Below are 18,467 nucleotides of genomic sequence, written 5' to 3' on the forward strand. Positions count from 1 at the left end.
TTTTTGGAGTAATCTATCTATTTACAATAAAGACACAGTTTAGCAATCATGCAGTTCTGTGTAAGCTGCTATCCTCACTTATCCTTTGGGGCCAGCAGAGTATATTCAATGTATATGCCGTTGCTGTAGTTGACGTCTTGTGTGCCGCAATGCGTCACAGCAGTGCAGGCGTCTGCTCTGTGAGAGAAGCTTCGAGGACAATTTCGCGGCTTTCATTGAGCACGTTCTGTGCATGCTCGTCTTCTGTCGTCGGGTCTACATCAAGCAGAGTATACTCAGTGTGAATGCTGCTGCTATCTTCACTGTCGTGAGCTGTGCAGTACGTCACAGCAGCGTAGTAGACTGCTCTATGCGGGCTACCTCTGCTCGACCCGTACGCCGAGTCCCATCTACTCGACTGACTGTTGTTACAGCTTTGCAAGCTGCCGTTCTGGGAGTCATAGCTATCGTAGCTGCTGTAAAAAGACTCGTTGATGTTTTCATACGTCTCGTTCACTCTTGAAGGTGGCATGGAGGTGCGACAGGGACAGAAGCGCTGCAGGTCGATCTCAGGCGTCGCGTCTACTGTGCCACTGTAGGATGGAGAGCGGACGAGTGCTGGGGAGACTCGGTTTCGGGCGCTCTTGCGGCTTTTGTTCCGCTTGAAGAGTTTGAAGGCCTGTAAAGAAGGAAAAGATTTATGTTAGTTACACATATCTTTCTCTAAGAACTTCTGCGTATGAAGTTTTAACACCCGCGAACAAAATTCGCAGTGTACCGCAAATAACAATACCCTACAGCATGGCTAGGTAACTGTCCGCTGTAGTCGTAGTGCCATAAAAACGTTACCATCGATTCTGAACTGTAAACTTGCCAAACTGTGATAATACGATAAATTACCCAATATTGGGCCATAGTTTAGTATCTTAAAACCTGGAAACAATATTGGCCATATCATACGAGGCGTAAAATATGTCATAACACTGTGATAAGAACAATAACAAATAGCTGCAGCCTGCAGCCCAAGTAGTACGATCACGCTTCTTCTTGCAAAGCTTTTGACGCCCTCCCTGGCGAAGTGGAGAGTGCGGTCTTATAAGTGGGAGGTCCCGGGTTCGATTTCCACTTCCCGATTGTTTCTGGTCTGGTCTGGTCTGGTGGGAGGCTATAAATAATTACCGCTCTACCAGCAAAGCCGTGCTGCAAGCTAATTAGCGTTCCGGTAGGTAAGAAAAGCGTGTAGAAACGGCATTCCGAACCAGTGGTAGATTATTTTGACGATTCAAAAGCGCTTGTAAAAGTTTAATTGAATGAAAATAATTTGAATTTTGAATTTTTATTTAATTTTTTTGAGTTATGCAAGTTTTTATGAAACCCATCCAGGTTTCATAAAAACTTGCATAACTCTAATTTAGTCCGGTATCTAAGACTGCATCATCACTTAGCACCAGGTGAGGTCACAGTCAAAGGCTAATTTAAAGAAAATCTTTGTAGGTGCGAACTCCGCGAGAAAGCATTGTCACGCTGATTGTGCTTGCACTGCGTAGTTATCGAGTCGCGAGTTATTGGGTCGTGTAGATATCGCTAAATGACTTTCCGATAGCCATTTTGTGGAAACATTGCTTTTTCAACCGTTTATGACTTTTTTACCCGTGAAATACTGGTCCCTTTTGCCATTTCTAGGTCATTGGAAGATAAAATATACTAGCGGTTAACCACAACTTCGCCGGACGAAAATGTTTTTAATATTCCTACATGAAAGATCCTTCTGTACTCAACTTATTCGTAATAATCAACATAAATACCTCGTTGGTACAGTAGCTAGCACACCATGAAATCACGATTAAAAAACCGGCCAAGGGCGAGTCATACTCGCGTACCGAGGGTTCCGTATTACAGAAGAATTAAAACGGTAAGAATCACCTTTGTCAACGAACCGCAAAACTAATTTTGTTTGTAGAGGTTTATTGTTAGTATAAAAAAAATATGATAGAGTTAGAACAACGGTTTTATTTTTCCTGACCCCCCAATTTTTGCCTCTTTAATGAAACTAAAAATAATTAACGATTATTTTTTATTTCAATGATGTTGGGCCGCTATGATATACAACTATTCCCTGTCGATAGCTTTTATCAAGACAAGCTCACGATCTTTTTTACCACTTCTAAAACCTAACTGAGTTCCGTGGTTGGCAGTTTTTTACCAGCGGAAAAAAGTAGCCCCTGATATGACCCCTGACATGACCTAGTGTCCTCGGTCTTCTGTACAGATTTTTTTTATTGATGATAGATAATACGCCTGACCGATATATCCAAACAATGCTACGCCACGCTGCGTCGTTATATTACGAACTACGAAGCGACCTAATACAGATTCAAATCACGTTAACCTGGAAGTTGACCTACATTTAAAGATCGATGAGTGAGTAAATATACCTATTGTTCTAAAAACGCTGTAAAATAAAAGCAATACGAATATACTTTGTCCTACAAAAACGAAATTTTAACTCGTCAACAGCTGTCATGTCAAAATTACGATTTAACAACGTAGGTAAAATGGCGAGTGAGATCTCATTTTGTACGAGTTATAAGTAACTATGATATTATTATAAGCATGATTGTAAGGATATTTCTTTTGGGTAGGGCATGACATTTATAATCGTAATTTTCGGCAAGGTATAATCAGTTCATTCATAATAAAATTATTCATACTATTTATTGTTAGCTTTTTACGGTCCATTTGTGTTACCGGGGTAATTTTTTAACCGGGGTTAGTTATTGGTTAACCGGGGGTAAGTAAATCTCGGGTTTGGGGATGAACAAAATGGACATAGGCTTTTTGTCCCGTAAAATCGAAGATTCCCGCGATATTTAAAAAAAATCTAAATCCACGCGGATGAACTACCTGGTTAGTGGTTGTGTACAATTAGATTTGATTGTAGCTTGGAGCGTTTTTCAGAAAATTCGTCCAATGTACCTCTACGGTAAAACTAAAGCGACTGCTACTTTGTGCTCGTATACTACGTAGAAGTAGGAAGGAATCCCCCGAGCAGAGTATTGACGCAAGCGAGGCAGACTGCGGGTGTGTCGGCATTTGAGCGTGACTTGCTGTTATGTCGATAGTGCGTTATCACGCAGCTCACAATTGAAAAGCTATATTGAAAAGCAGCGATATAGGGAAATTGCAGAGCTATTTATAGTTTAACGATAATAGTTAAGAGATATTAAACAGTTTTTAGTGGTAGGTATATTGCATAAAAGTATGTAGGTAGGTACATGTCGGTACGTATACCTAAGGATCAAAACATATAAGTCCATTATATTTACAATTAAATAATTATTCTAAATTTCATATCGATAGCTTTAAAGTTACTGAAATAATCGACTGTGACAGACACACGGAGAAAGGGTTAAATTTTTACCATTTTGGTACGGAACCCTAAAAAAGACTTATTACAATGCGCCCTTGTGCTAAAACCTTCGCACTAAATCTCGAGAGTCGAGTCTCGAGAAATACGCCAAGTAAAACTCGCGCGGAGAACTTTTAGTACGGTCAGCATAAAAAATACATTTCTTCGGCTGCCTTGGTATGGATCTATAAATAAATTGAGGAGCTGGCGAACAAAACGCTGTAATTGCATAAAATAAAATTTTAGGAGGAGAAAAAAACAGAATGAAGTAATACAGGGTTTAACCAGAACGCTAGCAAAAATGAAGACAGGTGATAGTATACTGATGATTACTGATAAGATACCATAAAAAACTATGAAAAAAAAATCAAAAAACATTCTATATTTAAAAAAAAATCTCAATATTGCTCTATAAAATCTGACTGACGCTAGAGCTCAACGAACGTTCCGTAAATAGGCCACTCGAAGTCAATGCTTCGTCGTAGGTGGAGCATTGACACAAATTTTGCGCACTATACATTCCGAGTTTGTACTAAATCACCAAAACTACATCATCAAAATACTAAATCATCAAAACTACAACATAAGGCAAATGATTATTAGCATTGGATTGTGTTATGATATACTAAAATAATATCGTTAAGTTTTTGATGGCGTTCTGGTTACACCCTGTATAAATATACTTAGGTACATACTTGCTGATCGTAAATACGTCGTATACGATCATATTTTTATATATTTTTATAGGTACTCTATAATGAGTTTAAGTTTCACGTTAAAAGCACGTTGGCACGAGGATCACTCAAACCTAATATTTTTATTTGCTTGTTGAAGCTGGAACTTAAAGTTAACAACCTCGTGGTTGCGTGCTTGCGAATAATTAAACGCGTGTCTCTGGGGGATAGCGTCGCCATTGTCGAGTCATGAATATGTCAGAAAATAGATTTGAGGACCTTTTTGAGGACTTTTTTTTTTATTAAACCTACTTACCTATCTCGACTTTTATGAAAATGTTATTGTAAAGCTAGCCTTGTCTGATTACTGTACAAATCATGTCCACGTGGAATGGGGTCCAGAATACTGAACAGTTAACTAGGCTGAACAGCTAGGCTCCATTGTGCAAAACATAATCCTCTTTTGGGCTTCGCCGCAGTCGGGTAAAAATAAGCCAGCCCTCCTGTCACCGAACGAGGCTACGATGCGATGAAATTGGGATGATGACTATGTCAACAAGTGTAAATTAACAATTTGTAACGCCCCCGACAAGTGAAGGTTACAGTAACTAGAAAAGAGCTGATAACTTTCAAATGGCAGAACCGATTTTCTTGGAATATAGCTTAGAACACTCTCGATCAAGCCACCTTTCAAACAAAAAAAAACTAAATTCAAATCGGTTCATTAGTTTAGGAGCTACGATGCCACAGACAGATACACACGTCAAACTTATAACACCCCTCTTTTTGGGTCGGGGGTTAAAAATAAATTATTTATTATTATAGGGTCTTCCGAATTCGTAAAATCCACTTCCACTGCTAGTTTTAAGTTTGCTACGTTTACTAGTAGTCATCATCCCTATTCTTAGAGTGCAGAGCAGGTACGAGTAATATAGGTATGCAGTAAATTTTTTATTATTTTTCAGATCACGCCATGCCGCGGCACCGTGGGATAAATGCAGAAAATTAACGACATTTTCCTGCACAAAGAAGCACGTGATAATAATAGTAATTTATGAATATTGAAGTGAATATTAGAGAGAGCGTGCCATATCGGATTATTTTTACAAACGAACTCATGTACCTATGCCCGACCTTCGATCCTAAAGAGTTTCACTCCATAATATACATATATTAATATGATTTAACCTCTTCGCTATAACTATGATAACTATGATGCGGCTTGTATTGAATTGAATTGAATTGAAATTTGCTTTATTGTACACCATCATAAAAAGAAACATAAAAATAAAACTACACAGTAAAAATAGGTCGTTGATGGGTTACAAACCTACGACAATTATTATTAGTCTTATAATAATAATTTGTACTTATGTTATTCCACCCTTAAGTACCTAATGAATATTTAAGATAATAATTTATTTGTTTACTAACGACACCCATAATACCTATCTGTAATAATTAACAGTCGAGAAGTGTTTACGAGCTATTGTTGATAAAACGGACTGATAGTAATGCCACAGTGTAGCAAACTTACAGTGAAGAAGCGAGCGTACATCCTCAACCTTTTAAACGCAAAACCTAATGAACCACTGGAATTATTTGCTATTACAACTCCATGTGATTTGATTGCATAGATTGAGGAGGTTACACACTACACTGGTACATCTACGTATTATATAACAATAGCACTAGCTATATACCTACAAGATGTAACCAGGACGTTAGCAAAAACTTAGCTTTATTATTATACTACCTTAACACAATCCAATGCCAATAACCATTTGCCTTATCTAGTGATTTAGATTTTTTTCACACCCACATTGTATAGCGTGCAAAACTCGGGTCAATGCTCCACTTACGACGCAGTATTGACTTCGAGTGACCTATTTACGGAACGTTAATTTAACTCTAGCGTCAGTCAGATGTTTTATGAGCAATATATTGTGAACTTTTAAAAATACAGAACTTTAAAAAAAATTGTAGTTTTATGGTATCTTATCAGATACATCAGTACTATCACCTGTCTTCGTTTTTGCTTGCGTTCTGATTACACCCTGTATAGCCTGGAAAAACAGAGTTTCTGCGGGATTTCTAAGAACCTATATCCATGCTTATACATTCTAGCTAGCGCACATGGCTCCACAATTCACGATATCACAAATCATTTGCCGAATCCTGATAGAGGAGTAATTTCATGAAGGCTCTTTGCCCCTGCTGTTGCTCTGGGCGAGGTTGGTTCTGAACTGTACGCTTGCTACACGGTGGTAGTGCTATTATTTATTCTGTGCTGATAGTAAATCAAAGGGAATGGGAACGGGTTGAGTGTTCAACTTTGATCGCCGATCGCTTCTAATGGTTGATAACGTGATATCAGTAGTTGAAGTAGGTATCCATACTCAATTAGATACTCACTTGAATTGTGTAGGACATAAGTCCTCTGATTTTATTTCATTTCATACCTAAATTAGATATTCTAATACCCGCAGCTTTGTCGTTAGGTACCACTTAGGTACCTATTTATTTGTAGAAATAAATTACTACCCCGAGTTAGTTGTGGGTTTTTTTCTCAGACCAGGGTGCGTTTGGAACCCTCGTAGCTTTACTTTCAAGTTTATGTAATTAATTATAACCATTTACAACTTTATCTTAGAAATTCCGCAATTGTATATAATCAAAATATAATATAATCAAAAGTGTACAATGGTAGGTAGGTAGGTAGGTACCATAATATTATGGTACCCAAGTCTCAATTTGAATAAATTAGTTAGTTAGCTTAGTTTAATTGCCAAAATAAGATACGTAATCCTTGATTTTGTAAAGTTTTGCTAAAGCGGCCTAAAGGCATGGTTTCTACCTAAGTAGAGCAGAGAGGAGATGATTCTAAAAAATGATCACGTCATCTTTTAAAAATCTGATTGGTCGACTGAACACATCTCCTCTTCTCTCCGCTTAAGTGGAAACCGGGCCTTAGACTGAGAGGAGATCCGTGCTCAGTAATGGGCCAGCGAAGGGTTGAAATAACGATGAGTGATTTGTAAAAATTGGAAAATTGAATTCCTAATTTTACTGTCTACTTAGTTTGTTTAACCTCGTTCAGAGTTTAAAATAGCCCCTTAGGTATGGAAGGGTCTAGATGAGTACAAAAATAATTGGAAAATTTTCCTATTTTGAATTGTAACATTGGCCTAAACATTCTGTTGTGTGAAGTAATTGGTATGGCCCGTGATAACAACACTCTTCAACGGCTCCAGGCGGAAATTCAATCAACTTTGTTATTGAAACTTGCGTATGTCATTGATCGCAATATTCGAAATACTGTATTGACTTTATTAATAGAGATTGCGATAGGTACCCAAGTATTTTTACCCCTCTAAGGAGAGGGTAAATGAAGAGTGACGAGACACCACCTCTTCGGAACAGGTACTGCTCAAATGCAGCGGTGTATCTGAACAACGATAAGCTGTGATAACCTTGTGGTTAAAACGTCCGCCTCCTAATCGGAGTTCAGGGGTTCGATCCCGGAGACGCACCTCTAAGTTTTCGGAGTTATGTGCGTTTTGTGAGGATGCATCGTGAGGAAACCTACATGCCTGAGAGTTCTCCATAATGTTCTCAAAGGTGTGCAAAGTCTACCAATCCGCAGTTGGGAAGCGTATTTAGACTATGGGCGAAACCCTTGTCACTCAGAGCTCCGGCCCGTGCTCTGTAGTGACCCGGCGATCGGTTGATCATGATGATGATGATCTGCCCAACGAGAAGCCTAAGTATATTAGGCTGTTATATTTAAAAACCTAAATCCACGCTGACGAACGTCGCGGGCATCAGTTGAGTACTTTAGAAAATAGGTAATTCCCCAAAGTACATACTTACCTATCACAGTTATGCATCGCTAACAACTACATCAGGGTGATCATCAAAACCATAAATAAATATTCTTTTATTCTGTGTGATAATACGACACGGTACAAAACGAAACCAGTAAAAAAAAGTCCGCTAAAAATGGCGCACGCTCAAAGTTGTGCCGTAATAATTTAATGAATTTAGCCGCTAAAGCAACCACAACGGTTAGCATTTACCTACCTACATAAACAGCCCTTTCATACTTTTAAAAACGAGCTTACTGTACTAGAATTTAAAACAGCCGTGTTTGCGAACAGGTGTCACCCTCGCACCCTCGCGTTCCCACGACGACACGGCGCGTTTAGCATTTAGTGTGTTTTTCAGGGTTCTGTACCTTAAAAGGAAAAACGGAACCCTTATAATCGTATGAGGATTCCGTTTTTCCTTTTGAGGTACGGAGAAGTGATCGCATTTTGTTGTCTGTCTGTAAGTATGTCTGTCCAACTGTCTGTCAAGAAAACAACAAAACAATAATTTATAGTCTACTAGAGGATGCCCGCGACTTCGTCCTCGTGAATTTAGATTTTTATAGATCCCGTGGGAACTCTTTGATTTTCCGGGATAAAAAGGTAGCCTATGTCCGTCCCCGGGATATAAGCTAACCCTGTACCAAATTTCGTCAGGATCGGTTACACTGTTGGACCGTAAAAAGGTAGCAGGCAGACAGATATACAGACAGACAGACATACTTTCGCATAATATTAGTATGGATAGCACTCGAGGATAATATTACTATCTATCAGTGAAGTTTCAGAATCACTTCATTTTGTTCCGGAGATAACACCCTACATATAAACTCACAAACTATCATTGTATTGGTCGGATTTTACGGCACAATTTAATATGTTAAAAGTAAAACTAAAGTTTGAGACACCCATGTGAAATGTAATACGCTGGTTCTGTTGTAGTTCTTACTTCGAGGTTAATGATTAAGTAAAGCAAAGTTGTATAATTAAGCTCACAAGCCCCAAGTTTGGGGCGTGTTAGTGAATAACTAAGTTGCGTGGCGACGATCACTTGGGAATACCTACTCGACCGGAGATATCAATTATTACGTTGATTATATTATAGCTAGGTACATTATCTGCTGTAAATCTAATAAAAAGAAAAAGTGTCTGACTGATATATCAACGCAAGGATCGGGCTAAAATTTGGTATGCAGATAGATGTAGCTATTATTGGCGTAGCGTAGACAACCGCTTAGAAAGAATTTTTGAAAATTCAACCTCTAAAGGGGGGGTTTGAAGCGTGCGTAGTCCACGCGAACGAAGTCGAGTGCATAAGCTAGTAATCAATGTACCTACTTAAATAAAAAAGAAATGAAAATGATGCTGGTTGATAGGCGCATCACTTGAGAATGGCTGGACTGATTTGGGCTACTTCTTGCTTTAAAATGTTCCTAACAGTCCGACAAGAGTACTATGTCCAGCAGTGCACGTCTATCTATATCAACTAGAATACTGAGATTCCTACATCGGCTGAGAATACAGCTGATAGTCCTCAAACGGATGAAAAGATTTTCATCAAGCATAGCTAAGAACCATCTCGAATAAACAGGCTTTCGAATAAAAGAAATCACTTTCAAATCGGTTCATCCGTTTGACCGATACGATACCACAGATACACATAATACACAGATACATTAAACTTATAACATAGTATATTATAACATTTCAAAACAAGACACGAAACAAGTATATTATAACAAGAGTGAATAGGCACCTTCTAGGTAAACGCGTCCCATCTTAGACCACATCATCACTTTCCATCAGGTGTGATTGTGGTCAAGCGCTTACCTATAGTGAATAAAAAAAAAAAAAATTTCAGTCTGTTTGCTTCGGGGGTTAAAAAACGGAATCCATCCGTCCGCAGAATCCCATTAGATCTGTCCTTGACCTATCTCTTTGCAATACTCGTAATAAAGTGTGACGAGACGAAAAATTGAGACCGGCAGATAGAACAAATTACAAAGTTCACCTTTCAAGAAAATTCTGGAACATTTTTGATTTCAAATAAAGTGGGTAACTTACTAAATTGAGAATATAAATCATAGATCAAAAGAATACTTGGCATTAAGTTTGAGGGGGTGCGAGATCATAAAACTTTGGGGAGGGGGCGGGCCTCCACTCTGACCGAGTTAATAATAATTTCAACCCGACGACCATCCTCCGCGCGAAGTTAATAACACGATCTCAAGATATTTCTACAAAATATAGACAATACTTAATCGAAAAATAATAGAAAAAATATCAGAAATAGTAAGAACTTTTTAGCTACATAAACGACGTCTCTAAAAAAACGGCCAGGTGCGAGTTGGACTCGCACACCGAGGGTTCCATACCATCGTACAAGAAGAAACTGTGTTTTTCATGGCGGCCATTTTGATATATTTATTAAGTAGGTACTAGCTGACGCTCGCGAAGTTGTCCGCGTGGATAGGGTTTTTAAAATTTTGTAGGAACTCCTAATTTTCCGGGATATAAAGTAGCCTATGTGTTAATCCAGGGTATCCCTTGAGGGTATCATTCTATCTCCATTCCGAATTTCAGCCTTCAGCCATATTATTCGTTCAGTAGTTTTTGCTTGCAAAAGTAACAAACATACAAATATACATACACACAAACTTTCGCCTGTATAATAATAGTTATATAGCGGCAATAGAAATACACATTCTGTGAAAATTTCAACTCTCTACTTATTACGGTCCACGAGATTACGGGACTAGGCAGGTCGTCAAAAATATCAAGCTACTGAAGGTTTAGGCCCACTAAGGCCATAGTCTTGGCCATAGTCTATAGTTTGGAAAATATGAAATAGAGAATTTTAAGACTGGCAGGTTTCCTTACGATGTTTTGAACATAAGTTATCTGGACGTGCTTACCGGTTCCTTCTTAGATACACTTCAATAAATATTCTACTTGAGTTAGCATTCGAGTTGGAGTCTATTATTGTAGTTATCAATAATCGTCAGGTCTTTATGATTACAATGGCGTGTATTCAACAACAATGAGCGTTTTTGTCGGCACACGCATCTCGGAACCAGTTATCATGCTAATATTTGTACTCACTATAATTTGGGTACATAATCACTTTTACATTGGAATTCATAGTCAAGATAGGGGCTTCTTTAGGGGACCATTCAGCTGACATGTCTCATATTTAACTTCTATGCAATACATTAAGGTTGTACTATATCACATGAGATTTACTCTGTTCCTTTATGACAATAATAAATTTTATGTCGTCTGAATCGTCCTCTAAGAAGCCCATGACAATGAATTCCATCTTCGAATATTTCTCTTGCAACGGGGCACAGGGTCACAGATATGACCACATAGATAAATTCGTATCCATACTTTTTATAATTATAAATGACAAAACTTGTACTGTCTGTCTGTCTGCGAGTGGTATGCTTGATTTTCACGGTTCATCTTGGATGTAGTACAGAGATAACTTGCATTTCAACTCTCGAGGATGGACATATTCTTCTTATCGAGAAAAACTGTTATTTCTGGAATTAACATAATTCCCGAAAAAACAGGAACACAGCGCGGCGGGGTATTTAATTTTATATTTTACTAGCCGATGCCCGCGACTGCGCCCGCGTGGATTTAGGTTTTTTGAAATCCCGTGGGAACCCCTTTGATTTTCCGGGATAAAAAGTAGCCTATGTGCACACACACACACACACACACACACACACACATACAAACTTTCGCCTTTATAATATTAGTGTGATAATAAAATGTAGTGATATCCCTCCTACTATGTAAGTTACAACTAACTTGCAAATGTGACTAACCGATAGGAGGAAACAAATGTCTACCTATCTATTGTTGTAAATCATTTGTATGAGCGTCCACAGTCTACGATACTGGGTATTTTTTATATGCCAAGAACTTAATAAATTCATGTTCATATAATCATAATCATCACCATGATCAACCCATCGCCCGATGGCTCACTACTGAGCACGGCTCTCCTCTCAAAATAAGAAGGGTTTAGCCATAGATGAGGTTTGGCCATTATCCACCATACTGGCCAAGTGCGGATAGGTACAATTTACACACCTTTGAGAACATTATGGAGAACTCTCAGGCATGTAGGTTTCCTCGCGATGTCTTCCTTCACCGTAAGAAAACATTGTGGTAAAGTTGTCTCTACGACGCGCTACTTAACTAACAAGGTAACATTTATTCCAATCGTAGTCGTTAGGACTGGTGGGCGATCACCTTTATTGTTATCATATAAACACTAGGCGGTCAGCGGTCTGCTCTGCCAGCCTGATTAGAACATACATGTAGGTACCTACTTTTTACATTCATACTTCCATATCAATATTATAAATGCGAAAGTGTGTCTGTCTGTCTGTCTGTCTGCTTGTCTGCACAGAGTTAGCTTACATCCCGGAGATGGACATAGGCTATTTTTTATCCCGGAAAATTAAAGAGTTCCCTCCCACAGGATTCTTAAAGGGTCATCTGTTTAACCGATTTATGTGACATTTGATACGGAAGCGTTTTTCATCCCGGAAATTGACATAGGCAACTTTTTATCCCGAATAAGCAAAGAGTTCTTAAGGGATTTTTATAAAACCTAAATCCTCGCGGACAAAGTCGTGGGCATCATCTAGTTAGAAATAATTTTTGAATTACAAAAAAAAAAGCCGGCCAAGTGCGAGTTAGACTCGCGCACCGAGGGTTCTGTACTACAGTCATATTTTTAAAAAAATCTAAGTATTCTAATTTTAATTGAAATCAGTCTCAAGCCACCTCACTCCACTCTCGACTCCCGAATTTTCCATAATACCCTATACAAATATTATGTTGACAATTATTAATTAATATTATGGAAATATTATACTATCAGTAGGTAAAGCGCAATTCTGTCCTTTCCTGACAGTCGACCTTGACACACAATGAGGTACACACAACGTAGAAAGTTAAATATGGAAAATATAAAATCCATACAAATATTATAAATGCGAAAGTGTGTCTGTTTATTTGTCTGCTACGTTTTCACGCTGAACCGATTTTAATGAAAATTGGTACAGAGTTACATCCCGGGGACGGAAGTAGGCTACTTTTATCCCGGAAAATCAAAGAGTTCCTAGGGGATTCTTAAGGGTCTATCCGTTTAACCAATTTATATGTTGGGACATAGGTAGCTTACTCTCCGGAAATTGATTTCGAGAACTTTTTATCGTGGGAAAGCAAAGAGTTCTGACAGGATTTTCAAAAAACCTAAATCCACGCCAACGTTACAATTTTTTTTTTCAAAATGTGTTCATGAATAAGTAATTAGTATTTTCAATTTTCAAATTAAGATAACTAGACCAAGTAGGGTATCATATGAAAGGGCTTTACCTGCACATTCTGAAATAGATTTTTATTTATTTTTATGCATATTTTTTTTTGATTTATCATGCAAAATGTTGGTAAAAATATCCCAGTACGGAACCCTCGGTGCGCGAGCCTGACGCACACTTGACCGGATTTTTTAAATATAGCTAGTAGAAACCTATAGTAGGTACGTACAAACTATGAAGTGCGTATTTCGTTGTTGGAATTTCCAAGTATGACAATAATTTGTATCTAACCTAAAGTTACCTCTCCTCTTTGAACTCGCGTAAATTCCGACATAATCTGCATAATACATACCTACCTACTCAAAGGCCAGCGCAAACAGGCGGAATAGTGTATAATTCGAAAGTCAAAGACTTTTATTCAAGTTGGGTAACATCACAGTTCACGACAGTAAGGGAACTTCTAACAAAACGTCGAGGGTTGACGTCTCTGGCAGGCGTCAAATGTTACTACATTTGACTCAGGTAGCCCTAAAATATCTAGCCCTATTTTTCTTAGATTTTACGTCACCATAGCCTAATATCTTAAACGTCGATTTAGGATCAAACCGAGAGTTGCCTCACTCTAGTTCACTCTGGCAACATTGTACACACTCTTTGACTATCAATTGTTGGATTTCTGTGTGGAAGTCTGTAGATTCGCAATTTACTAGTGTAACGGACTATGGCCCAACCCTTTTCATTCTAAGAGGAGACCCATCCTCCCAGGAGGAGGAGGAGGAGATCCCAGGAGGAGGAGGAGGAGGGCCGGCGATGGGTTGAGCATGATGATGATGATTTGTGAGCGATTTGTTTAAAGAGGAAAGGCAGAATATAACATTCTGTTAAACATTTCTGTTAAATTATTTAAATTCTGTGGTTACGTCTCGACGAACAAATATTATACGCACTTCGTACCGATGATAATACTTAATTATTATGTTTAATTGTTATGTAAGCAAATAAGTAATTTTCGTAAAATAATGAAGTAAGTAACAGTTATTTACGTACGTCATTGCTGTACCACTATTGAGACGCATGGCGGTCTGTTTCCTCTTTTTATCGCGAACAAATATTACTAACAAACATACAACACTACACAGCTTAGCTATACATACAGTTGAGAAACCAACTTACTCACGTTTTACTCACAAAGCAAGGGTAGGGATTTCTTATAGGCCCAATATTTGCAGATGAATTTTACTAGAGGCCATTCTTTTTGATAACAATTTAAATTCAGTTTGAAATACTTAAGTATTACTTAGTGCTGAAAATAAAACCCGAAAAAAACTCATATTATAATCACACTTATATTATAAAGGCAAAGTTAGTTTGTGTGTGTGTATATTTGATACTCTTTCACGCAAAATCTACTGGACGGATTTGGCTGATTTTTAGAATGGAGGTAGATTATACCATGTATTAACACATCGGCTACTTTTATCATGGAATATCTGTCTAGTAGTTTTGCGCAAAAGAGCAACACACACACACACACGCACACACACACGCACACACATACATACTTACAACAGCGCCGCAAGTGTAGTGTGGCTTCATTTGATGCACGTATAATATTAGGAAGAGAGCAGAGTGAGGAAACTCTCGGTTTGATCATGAATCGACGATATGTCATTAGTATAAGGTGACGTGAAATCAAAGAAAAATAGGCAATTCATAGGCTACCTAGCGTCAAATGTAGAAACATTTGACGCCTGCCAGTGACTTCGAAGCTTCTTTACAAGTTCCTTATCTGTCGTGAACTGTGACGCGAGCACTATACCCCACGCGTGCCGTACACAATAATTGTAGACTGTACGATAGCTAAACTATGGCGCATTCAACACAGGCGGTCCTTACCTTGTAAATTCTAGATTTTAAAGTAGCTAAGTATTAAAAATTATCATACCAATGTAAATCTTGTTATCTGCCAAAATGTATGTTTATAAATATTCACAAAAAATAACCTTCTGTAGTTGGATAAGCCGAGTTGTCTCTTTAAGAAAAACTTGAATAAAATACGTAAATACATTTAAAAGGAGTATCTTTCGAACGTGCCCCATACAAACGAAGTCTGCTACCGATTTTAATATCAAGTAATGGTGCAAATGAATATCATGTCTGATTCATCATCAGATCAGATGAGATCAGATGAGAATAATTTAGGTCTTAGACCACCACGCTTGCTGGCCTAGTGCGGTTTGGCAGACTTCACAGGCATCCGCTGTCCGTCCGCCCGTCTGTCTGTCAGCGGGCGTTATCTCGTGAACCGTAAATTGATAGAGTTGAAATTTTCACAGAATGTGTATTTCTATTGTCGCTATCTATGACGCAACAACAAAAAATAAATTTCAAAATGGCCACCATGAATATTAAAAAAAAAGTGTTATTTCTAATACATTGGTATGGAAACCTTGGTGTGCGAGATTGACTCGCACTTGACCGCTGTTTAACTTATTTTCACATACTGTACCTGAGTATAATAATTTTGCATACAGGTGCTAAATATCTAGTAATTTATTTACTTGTTCGCAAATCTTTTATTACACTTTATGACATCCCTATACATTCTCATTCTGATTGAAGACTCGTGCTCTTTATTCTTAAAAGTACGATTCAAACATGATTCGAATGTTTTTGATTTTCACATACCTCGGTAGGTAGGTACCTACCTACCATAATATGGAGGAATTTAAAACCTAAATGCAAGCGGACGAAGACGCGGGCATCAGCTTGTCACTAAATAAAGATTTGCAAGTATAAGTAATTTAGAAATTACTAGCTAATGCCCGCGAATTCATTCGCGTGGATATACGAGTAGGTTTTTAAAAATTTTACGAGATAAAAAGCAGCCTATATTAATCCAGTGTATCTCCATTTTATCTTTTAGCAAAATCCGTCCGGTAGTTTTTGCGTGAAAGAGTAACAAAGTAACAAACATACACATACACACAAACTTTCGCCTTTATGATATTGTTAGTGTGATACAAATAAAGAGTCTACTAGCTGCACACACGAAACAAGCTGTCAATAAAACTATCCAGAACCACATACCGATCGAAAAAATAACAAAATCTTACATCTCTAACAAAAATTACGTTAAAACCACGCACCTGCAGCCATTTCCTCCGCGTCTCCGTCAAGAAATCGGCCAACACCATTGTCACTTCACCCAAAACTACGTAAATGAACAAACGTTTGCGTAAAAATAAAATACGCAAGAAAAGTTCACGTAAATACAAGAGAGCTACGTAAAACACGCGCGCAGTCTACGCGGCCGAGGGAGGGAATGTAGCAACCACGCAACTCTGTGAAATGTATACGATAACCAACTGTGAATGCGAGGGTTCCGTACAGTGTCTGTAGCGATAGCCCCTCCGCCCTCGTTTGAAAGGATCGCCGAATGTCGTATACTAGCTTACACATGCACACCCCTGTTTCACGGATAGCGCATGAATAGCGAATCTTAGGGTTAAACAGGGGATGAAATTTCGTACGAAAGTCTCTCACTTTTTAATTAATTATATTATCTACTAGAAAAAATCGAGTTTCAGGAATTTTGGATTTAGTCAGACATATAAAACTAGTATAGAAGCCCGCGACTTCGCTCTCGTAGATTTAGGTTTTTGAAATTCCCAAGGGAACTCTTCGATTTTCCGGAATAAAAAGTAGAGTATATCTATAATATCTCTGTAGCAAATAGATGGTGTCCAGGATTTCGTCCGCGTGGGATCAGATTTTTTGAAAATCCTGAGGAAACTCTTTGATTTTTTGGGACAAAAAGCCTATGTCCATCCCCGAGATACAAGCTATCGTCAAAATCGGCTAAATGCTAAGGCGGTGAAAAGCTAGCAGACAAACAGACACACTTTCTCACTAACAATATTAGTAAGCGGGAAAATAGATATATGGATTGTTGTACGTCTATTTTTTTAAATACAGATACGAATTACGACGTACACAATTATTTATTTTCATTATTTTACTTTAGATAGCGAAACTGTGGTGGCGAAACGGCAATGTTGTCTTTACCCACTTACATACTCTCTTAACATTTAATACGCGTGTTCATTTAACGGCTATTTCAGTAACTAAGATTGCTATTTTTAAAAATATATATGCAGAGGTTTTCCTGTAAAACTACACCCACGCATTTTTTACTAGGGATTGTATTACTGAGGGCCGGCAGTTAAAAATGCGTAGGTGCAGTTTTAAAGCAAAAGGTCGAACAGGAATGAAAACCTGAGTATTGCATATCTTTAAAAACCATATTGCAATCATAAATATTCCATTTATGATGGTGAACTTTTGAGAATCTAATAAAAGGGAAAGCTGAGTGACTGATCTATCAACGCACAGCTAAAACTACTGGATGGATCGGGTTGATGTTTGGTATGCAGATCAAAGGATTTTTGAAAATTTTACCCTAAGGGGTATAATAGGGATTTAAAATTTGTGTAGTATACCTACGTGGACGAAGTTGCGAGCATATGGCGGTGAATCATTTTCGTCGGTTCATTAAATGTCGTACTTATTTTTACAATTTATACCGACCACAAACCAGACCACACAACATTTCTAGTTTTGAAAAAATATATATTTATAGGTACCTAATGTACAATCAACCTGTGAAGGCTCTCTTCGTCGTACCCCTCATTGTTGAGTCGTGGCTCGTTTTAATAAGTAATAATTAGTAATTTCATGCTTAACCTGGCCAAATATTAATCAACAACAATGATTAAGAATCCAGCTAGTTTTAAGCACCTAAAGAAAAATCATTATTTAATTCTTTTATTATCTTCGTTTTCGTAGAAACTTGAAAAGCTCTTTTAAAGAAGCTTACGCCATTAGGTTTATAAAAGACCTGTGCTCCCGAGCAATTACTGTTTTACATAACCGATAGCTTGTACATTTTCTTTGGAGACGGCGAAACGTGATACTTACCTACTTGAATACAATTTGATAGCCCCTTTTTCAGGTTGTATAATGGAAATGTATTGAAAAATAATAAAATAGTAATATTTTCGATTATGAGCGATAATAGTCTAGTCGTTAACACGTCGGCCTTCCATTCGGAAAGTCGGGGTTCATGAAACTCAACTTTTCAGAATTATGTGCTATCACTAAACTTGCGCTAACATCGTAAGGAAACCTGCGT

General features: G+C 37.9%; 1 pseudogene; it reads right to left on the reverse strand.

The window, feature by feature from the left end:
* Nucleotides 1-32: 32 nt before the first annotated feature.
* On the reverse strand, nt 33-16,621 carry LOC123875905 (annotated as a pseudogene).
* Between the last annotated feature and the right edge of the window lie 1,846 nt (nt 16,622-18,467).

The sequence above is a fragment of the Maniola jurtina genome, chromosome 2 (assembly GCF_905333055.1).
Source record: "Maniola jurtina chromosome 2, ilManJurt1.1, whole genome shotgun sequence".
NCBI lineage: Eukaryota > Metazoa > Arthropoda > Insecta > Lepidoptera > Nymphalidae > Maniola > Maniola jurtina.